Genomic DNA, 9,868 nt, shown 5'->3' with positions numbered 1-9,868 from the left:
GTTCCCTGCGGGACACCGCTTATTACTTCATTCCATTTTGAGTGCTGATCTCTTATCACTACTCTCATTTTTCTTTCTTGCAAAAAGTCTTCCATCCAATTTAGCAATTTACCTTGTATTCCTCCTTCATATTCTAATTTCTTAAGCAACTTCTTATGTGGTACTTTGTCAAAAGCTTTTTTTAGGTCTAGAAATGCACAATCAGCCCATCCATCTCTTTCTTGTATTATATCTATTAGCCTTGAATAGAAACATATTAAATTGGTGACGCATGATCGTCCTTGTCTGAATCCAAATTGTCTTGGATTTAGTACGTTGTTTTTTTCCAAGTATTTTACCCATCTACTTTTGATAATTCTTTCACATATTTTTGCTATTGTACTTGTTAGAGAGACTGGTCTATAGTTGGTAGGTTCTTCTTTATTTCCTCCTTTATATATAGGTACTATATTTGCTTTTTTCCAATCTTCTGGAACTTTTCCTTCTTTTAAGGAACTGCTTATTATGCTATGTATTTTGTCTGCCAGTTCATTCCTGCATTCTTTCAGAATCCAGTTTGCTATTTCATCTGGCCCATGCGATTTTCTGACATCAAAATTACCCAAGTGTGTCAATATTTCATTCTTTGTTACTTCTATTTCTTCCATAGGGGGGACTTTTTCTTTCCACTCAATCTCTTCAGGTTGTATATTTTCCCTTGTAAACACTGATTTAAAATGTTTGTTCATAATTTCTGCCATTTCCATTTCCTCAGTGTATTCAACTCCTCCTTGTCTTAATTTCTCCAAGTCTTGTTTGGTTTTCAGTTTATTGTTTACAAATCTGTAGAATAGTTTTGGTTGATCTTTACACTTTTCTATAACATCTTTTTCATATTTTCTTTTTTCCTCTCTGCACTTTTGTACATATTCATTTCTATAACCAGTATATATTTTCCATTTTTCAGGTCTTCTGTCTTTTTTCCATCTGGTCCAGGCTTTGTCTCTTTTGTCTTTTAACTCCCTACAACTTTTGTTGTACCAGCATTTTACATATTCTTTTTCTTGTTTTTGTCTTGGGACATACTTTTCCACTCCTTTTTTGTAAATTTTTGTCAAAATATTCCATTTCTCTTCCACTGATGTTTCTTCTTTGTATATTTCTTCCCAGTTTTCTTGTTGAAAGAATTCTCTTATTTTATCAAAGTTTGTTTTTTCATACATCATTCTTCCTTTTCTATATTGTTCATTTCTTTTCATATATTTTTCTTCATTAAGTTCCAGTTCAATCAATATGTGGTCACTTTTACCTATTGGTGTTTTATATTCAATCTTGTCCACTATTCTAGGTTCAGATGTAATTATTAAGTCTAGCCTCGATGGTTCTTCTTCATTTCTATACCTAGTGTTCTCTTGTATCCATTGTGTCATTGAATGGTCAGTAATCATCTCAAGTAGAGCATTTCCCCATGAGTCATCACCACTCTTTACTGTCATTTCTTCCCAGCAGATTTCTTTGCAATTAAAGTCGCCCATCATAACTATTCTTCCTCCGTCTTCCATTATTTTAGTTAATGCTATCTTTGTGTCCTCTAACATACTTTTATGTTCACTCTCCTCCCATGAGGCTGTTTTCGGAGGCACATAATTGATCACAAATTTTCTTCTCTTCTTATCTCCGTCTTCCACTTCTATCATAATCATCTCTACTGTATTCTTTCCATATATGACACCTTTCACGTTTATATCCTTCTTAGTCAGGAACATAACTCCACCCCCTTGTTTTTTCTCTCTGTTTCTAATCCAATAATTGTATGCATCATGTCCTACACTGTTGGGTGGTAGTGGGCCTTTTAATTTTGTTTCTACAATTCCCATTATGTCCGGTTCTTTTTCTTTCAAATAATCATTCAGTTCATTCAATCCTGTTATCAATCCATCTATATTTGTGTAAGACGCTCTTAGTTTTCTGCCACTTCCATTGTGTTCTCTGTTTCCCTTATGTTTTTCTTTTGTATGTCGAACTGCTTTATTTTCATGTTCACTACTCTCCAATAGAATCTCTCTTTCTCTGACTCCGTTCTTTCCTCGTTTTTTGCCTTAGCTTCAAGTCTTTTCTGCTTTTCTGCCTCTCTTTCCTACTTATTCATTTCTCTTTTTATCCATACCTTTTTATATTGATCATTTGTTGCTAGTTTCCCTGTTTTGGATAGAATTTTCTCTGCCGTTGTTTGTGACCTGAATTTAATCTTAATTGGTCTGGTCTTATCTGTACTATATTTTCCGAGTCTGAATTTTTCCTCAATTTCCTTTATAATTTCTGGTTCATCTCCCTGGACTAATTTTAATAAACTGCTTACTCTTTCATTTTCCTCCTTGATTCTTGCGGTTCTATCTGGGTTATGTTTCTCTTCCATTCCTAATATAATTATACATTTCTTTTTGTCAGCTAATTCTCTTACTATATTCTCCTTCTGTCTCATCACTTTAATAACTGAGTCTTCATTATGTTCTTTCAATTGCTGTTTGACTATGTCAGTGAATGAGACCTTATTCCCTTCTTGGGTTGTCCTCCAATTTTTAGCTTCTGTATCTATTTTCTCTCTGTTTTCATTACTATTCTTCTTCAATTTCTCATTCTCCTCCTTTACATTTCCTAACTGTCTTTTTAGGTCCTCTATTTCTTCAGTTAAGTTTCTGTTTGCCTTCTCTAGTTGTTCCAACCTTTCAATTCTTTGGAAAATGGAGTCAACATTACCTAACTTACGTTCCAAGTCCTCTATCACCTTATCAACTCTCTCCTCTAGTCTTATCAGTCGGGGGGGAGGGGTTGTGTCCCCCCCACCCTCTTTAAATCCCTGGAACATATTCTCGTCACTTTCTACTGTATTGCTCCTCTCTATACTTCTAATCTTTACATTTTTATTAGACATTTCATCCTCACTCAGCCTTTTGTTTACCTTTCGCTAGTCTGGCTGGGCCAAGTCTACTCCCTCCTCATTTCCTTCCATTTCCCTCAGTAATCCCTCCCCTTTTCCTCTTTCCCTACTTTCCCACTACTCCACGAGCAATTTCCCCCCCACCCTGTAAAAACATTAGGCACTTCTCTTTGCGTTGGGATCCACAGACTTCAGTTTTCTTCAGAACGTCATCCAAGCCGTCCATTCGCTGAAGTGTGTGTGTGTGTGTGTGTGTGTGTGTGTGTGTGTGTGTGTGTGTGTATGTGTGTGTGTATGTATGCGTGTGTGTGTACGTGTGTATGTGTGTATGTGTGTGTGTGTATGTATGCGTGTGTGTGTGCGTGTGTGTGTGTATGTATGTATGTGTGTGTGTGTGTGTGTGTGTGTGTGTGTGTGAAGGTTGCCTATCATCGTCACCAACACCATCACTTCCCCCATCATCTCGTCCACTGCCTCCACCTCCAGCACCTTTTCAACAACCACCTTCACCACCAACATCTCTATCACTTCCACCACCACCTCTTCCACTACCACTTCCCACACCATCACCACCATCCCTTCCACCGCCTGGACCACTTTTTTGTGGCCCGTCCATTCTTTGCGATCGCGTCTCACGTAGGCCCCCACCCTGCTAGAGGCCTCCATTTTTTCTCCCTAAGAGACAGATGCCCCCCCCCCCACACACACACACCGGGGTCAATTCTACACTTCACGTGGTACCCACCCACCTATCCTACCTCGCGTAATCCGTCATGGTTCATGACTTGACTCCCGCTACCAAAGCCTCTTCTTTTATCACCACCATTGTCATGATTTAGGGACTCTGCCCAAGCCGAGTCGGGGGGGAGGTTCTGTCCTTTGTCAAAAAAAAAGAAGAAAAAAAAAATCAGGTTCTTTATTAGTCCATCTAGGATCAAAAAGCTTCTAGAGAAGAAAAGTCTTGGCTTCAACGATGTCCTTGGACATGGGTCTTTAGGGCAGGGCTATTTTTTATCATTATTTATTTATTTATTTATTTTTTTTTTTGTCACCCCTTGAAGTTTAGCGTTTTTCTGCGTTCTATTTTTGTCGCCACAGTTAACGTCTACGAGAGGCCTGCGATGGGAGCATACAAGAGAGGGTCCAGCGAGACGGGATGTAGAAGTCGTCTCAGTCTATTTTCATATTCCACCAAAAGCCTCAACTCAATATGGAGGAGGGGCAGCCCCGAAGGGTTGGCAATCAGTCCTCAGACTGGAATCTCTAGCTACGTTATTGCACAAGGAGAGCGGATAACCGTCGACTGCTCCTCTTCTTAGAAAGACCCATGGCAGGGCACAAGGATCGTTACCGACCAATGTGGGGCCGCGGACTTCCGGTAAAACTCGGTGACTTTTTTCTTATTATAAAGGACCCTTTCACACTAGGCAACTAGTGACCGTCACCAGTTGCGGTCACTAGTTGCCTAGTGTGAATGTCTCGGGTAACCGCAAGCAACCTGTGACTGTCACCGAGTTGTGGAATCCTTTCTCATTAGTCGAAAGAATGGCATCAATGGAGGAGGTGCTTCTGTTGGCTTTGCTGGTCAAGAAAAAGAGACGGTCGGTGACGGCAACTGCCATTGACGGTCACTTGTTATCGGAGCGGGCAACATCCATAGCCTGTTGCGCAACCGGGCAACCGCAGTGACGTAGTGTGAAAGGCTAAATTTAAAATAATGGTAGGCAACTAGTGACCGTCACTAGTTGCCTAGTGTGAAAGGGGCAAGGCACATCTGTAATCCAGCAACACGGTTTAATGCATCACGCGCGCGCGCACATATAAATGTGCGTGTATACATTTGCACTAGTGCGTGTGATGAAAAAAATCGGAGAATGTGATACATACCTGATTAAAATAAACTTAAGTGGTGTGGCCCCTTAATAGAAAAAAAATCGAGAGAATACAAAGAACAATAGCTAAGACGAAAAACGACAAGGAGTCTGAAACACACACACACAAACCAGGCGCGGATCCAGGAATGTTATTCGGGGGGTGGAGGGGGGGGCGAACCGATAACCGATACTTGAAACACGCCGATATTTTAACCCCAAGAATAATGCTGTTGACTTGGAGATTGGTCCAGACACCTAAGTCTGTTTTGCTCGTAATTGTATGTAAAATCATATATCATTCATAAATATAATTCAAATCACGAATTCGCACTAAGAAGTGTTTATCCAAGGAGAATCCAACTCGAGATGAGTGTACCATACTCGTGGCGTTGGCCTTGTATCCGCGCCTGACACAAACACACTTCGACAAAAGAATCGAGACTTGTTCGACGAGTACCTTACGCTCACCGAATTCGTCTTTCCTCGGGTCCTGAAACAACACAAGTGTCTATCCTGTGACGTCACTTCACTGAACCTCTGGATATTCTTGTCCTTTGTCGTATCCATGGCAGCTACCTTGGGGCACTGGACAAATGACCTTGGTGATGATGAAAACGATGTGGTGGTGGTGGTGATGACGAAGATGGCAACGATGGCGATAATAAAAACTGTTTTTCGTCTTTCCGCTTCTACGAAACGAGGGCAGACTGTCGCATTGCCGTTGTAAAAAAAAAAAAAAAAATCTATATATTTTCATCTTTGTCTTTATATAATACTGTATATATACATATAATATATATATATATATATATATATATATATATATATATTCGTTATCACAGGATTACAAAGGCGGAGCATGCCGACAGGAGACCTTTTGATCCATATCTAGGTCGGATGCAAAAAAAAAAAAAAAGAAAAAAAAAGAAAAAAAAAATCATATTAATAATAAATTAAAACTATAATAATGTAAATAACAAATAAAATACATAAATAAATGCATAGGTATAGTTGAATAACAAACAAACTGGTAAATAGTAAATGATAATAAATTGACATATAACTAATAATAAATGAAAATCACAGACAAATTATAACAAAACAAAAACAAATAATATAACATAAATTATAATCATTACAGCATCTTACTTAGGTATTTATCTAGATGATTCTTAAAGCTTCGAACTGAACTACATTGCACTACCTGTGCAGGAAGTTTATTCCATTCATTAACTACACGGTTGGCAAAGTTGTTTCTACCTACTTCCAAATTGAATCTATTTCCGGACAGTTTGAGACCATTGTTTCTTGTCTGATTCTCATTCAATGTGAAAATTTTGTCACTTTTGATGTTGTCAATTCCCTTTAAAATCTTAAAGACCTGTATCAAGTCACCTCTGAGTCTACGCTTTTTTAGGGAAAACAGATTCATGCGCTTAAGTCGATTTTCGTATGATTTATTTTTGATATTTGGAATCAGTTTTGTGGCTCGCCGTTGTACTTTTTCCAGTCTGTCAATGTCTTTAATGAGATTCGGTGACCATACGGAAACAGCATATTCCAAATGTGGACGAACTTATATAGCTTGTTAATGAGTGATGGACTTTTGAAATCAAAAGATCGCGCAATCAATCCCAGAATCTTATTTGCTTTCTCAGAGGCTGAAATACACTGCTTGGATGATTTGAGGTCGTTACTGATAATTACGCCGAGATCTTTTTCACTATCCACTTTTGTTAATGAATTTCCAAATAACTTGTAATCGTACTTACTGTTATTTTTACCTATGTGCATTACCTTGCATTTACTTGTGTTAAATTTCATGAGCCACTTTTCAGACCATTGCTGTAATTTATCTAAATCTTCTTGAATATCTAATTGGTTTGAGTGATCATTTGCCACTCCGCACAGTTTTGTATCATCAGCAAATTTGGAAACAGTAGATTTTAGTCCATGGTCTATATCATTTATATATACTATGAATAGAAGTGGCCCAAGAACGGAACCCTGAGGAACTCCACTTGCAACACCTTTCCATCCAGAAGTTTTTCCATTTAAAACAACTCTCTGTTTTCGACCTTTCAACCAATTACTAGTCCAACCTAATAGGCTACCACTTATTCCATGCAAAGCTAATTTAGTAAGTAGTCTTTCGTGTGGGACGGTATCAAAAGCTTTTGCAAAGTCTAGATGTACTAAATCTATATTGTTTCTTTTGTCATAATTCGAGATAACTGTGTTGTAGAATTCGAGTAAGTTAGTCACGCAAGAACGTTTCCGTCTGAAACCATGCTGGCTCTCATTTATCAAACGGTTACTTTCTAAATGATATTCGATAGCATCTCTGATGATAGTTTCCATTATTTTTCCTACGATCGAAGTCAAACTTATAGGCCTATAGTTATTTGGTTTCTTTTTGTCACCTTTTTTGAATATGGGAGTAACGTTAGCTAGCTTCCATTCTCTTGGGACATCTCCGGATATGATGGATTTCTTGAAAATAATTTCTAATGGAACAACAATCTCATTTTTCACTTCCTTTAAGATTCTTGGATGCCAACCGTCAGGCCCTGGTGTTTTATTAACTTTGAGTTTGTCTATATACCTTTTAATTTTTTCTTTTGTTATATTTACCGTAGTAAGTTTACCCCAGACTTTTCACAGGTTTCAGTTTGGAATTCACTTTGAGGTGTTTCGTTTACGAATACCGAGCTAAAAATAATTGTTTAAGATATTACACATTCCTTCATTTGAATATTCAAGTTGACTGTCAGCAGATAATAGTGGACCAATGTGATTCCTAACAACCTTTTTATCTCTAATGTAACTATAGAATTCTTTGGGATTCTCTTTGGATTTATCAGCGATGTTCATTTCGTATTGTCGTTTTCTTTTTCTTATTGTCTTTTTTAAATCTCTCTGTATTGATACATAACTTTCATAGTCATTAGATGCACCCGAGCACTTATATTTCTTATAAGCCTGTCTCTTTTTAGCAATACTTTTTTCAGTTTCTTTGTCGAGCCACTTTGGGCGAGCCTGATTTGGGGGACGTCTGTCCTTAAAAGGAATGTAAGTTTGAATAATTTTAGTGAGCGTATTTTGAAATATTTCCCACATCTGATCTACAGGCCTTTCGTTTAATTTTGCCTCCCAATCTGTAAGCTGAAGCTCCTGACGTAGTTCTATGAACTGAGCTTTACTGAAATCGGGTATTTTAGAAGCACAAGTATCTATTCTAAAATTGTTTAGGAGTTTGAATCTGACTAAGTTGTGATCGCTATTTGCAACAGATTCACCGACTTCTACATCAGTTACCATGCTTTCGCGGCTAGTGATCAATAAATCGAGTAAGTTTCCATATCTTGTGGGCTCTTTTACATGCTGAATTAAGTAATTGTCACCAAGAAAATCAATCAAGCGACTACCTATATGGCCATGTTCAAGGGTCATCCAATCAATGTCAGTAAAATTGAAATCACCCATTATCAATAAATCCCGGTTGCAGAAACTAGACAGTTCTTGAAATAACAGTTTGTCGTCTGCTAATGATAATGTCTTTGGCCTATATATTACACCTATATTCATTTTTTGTCCATTTGTTTGGGTTAACTCAACCCACAAACTGTCATATGCATCCTGTTTCACTTTCTCTAAAACACAAGCATGAACATTGTTTTTAACGTACAATAGAACACCCCCACCTTTCTTGTGGTTTCTATCCTGATGAGTGTTTAAATCCCGCAATATTAAATTCAGCTTCGAACTCTGTACCATTTAACCATGTCTCAGTTATTCCTATCATATCGAGATTTTCGCTTTTGACATACGCCTGTATTTCTTGAAATTTGTTCCTAATACTACGAGCATTAAAGTACATAGTTTTAAAAAACTCGTGATTATTTCTTTTTGACACATTTTGAGTTTCAATATCATGTCTTATATTATCATTTTGTTTTTTATTTATGCCTTGATCTATATTATTATTATCAATTATAATATTTAATCCCTTTTTTTCAATGGGAGCGGCTGTCGGGTCATTCAGTTCATACCTAATATGATTATAGTTAAATTTCCTTCTACTGATTTTACACTTTATTCAATTCTTCAACGGGGCCAGTTGTCTGTAGCAATTGTCCGGGGACAGTTTCCAAGGGGGGAGGGGCAATGGTTATAACGGCAATTGTCGGGAGGCAGTGTTGTCCTGATACCCGTCTTCCGAGACCTCATCTGGAAGGGTAATAGCTGTCGATCACAAGTCCAACACGTGATCCAATATCATGGTGAATCACATGTACACACACACACGATAGTCGAAGTGACAGCGAAGATTGGAACTCCGTAAAAAAAGCAATTCTCGTGGATCTTAACGAGGGATTACCTGTGTTGTATTAGTAGGGAAGGGGAAACCTCGTGGTGTAGTGGGAAGGTGAAGAAAAAGGAGAAGGGGAATGATTATCGAGGAAAATGAGGAAGGGGACGAACGGGCCCCGGCCATAAGAAGGTATGTCAACAAAAGATGCGCAGACGACAGAGGTGAAGTCGAAGAAATTAGTAAAAATGTAAAAAATAGAAATATAGATAAGAGCAGCGCAATGGAAGGTGGAGATAATTATTTCTATGGATTTAATGAGGGAGGAGATGACAACCTCCCCCGATTAGCAAGTCTAGAGGAAAAACTAACAAAAATGAACAAACAATGGGAGGTTAGGTTCAGTCAACTTGCACTGATTACACAAAGAGTTAATAAATTGGAAGAACTAAAGAAGTAGAACCGAAACCTAAATAAATAGAAGAATTAAAAAGACAGTTAAAAGAAGTAAAGTATAAGAATGAGGAATTAAAGGGGAATAATAAAGAGAATAAAGAGTCCATAGAAAAAGATGTAAGTGGTTGGAAAAAGGTTCAGGAAAATAGCAAAATTCAATTTAGAGATATAGTGAAACAACAGATGAAGGAACACACTAAGGACACAGATATCAAAGTGATGAGAGAGAAGGAGAATATAGTAAGAGAAATAGCAGATAAAAAGAAATGTACAATTATGTTAGGAATGGAGGAGAAACATAATCTAATT

This window comes from Oratosquilla oratoria, chromosome 6 (assembly GCF_046742065.1).
Source record: "Oratosquilla oratoria isolate Oo_2021 chromosome 6, ASM4674206v1, whole genome shotgun sequence".
NCBI classification, from domain to species: domain Eukaryota; kingdom Metazoa; phylum Arthropoda; class Malacostraca; order Stomatopoda; family Squillidae; genus Oratosquilla; species Oratosquilla oratoria.
This window is presented reverse-complemented; position numbering follows the sequence as displayed.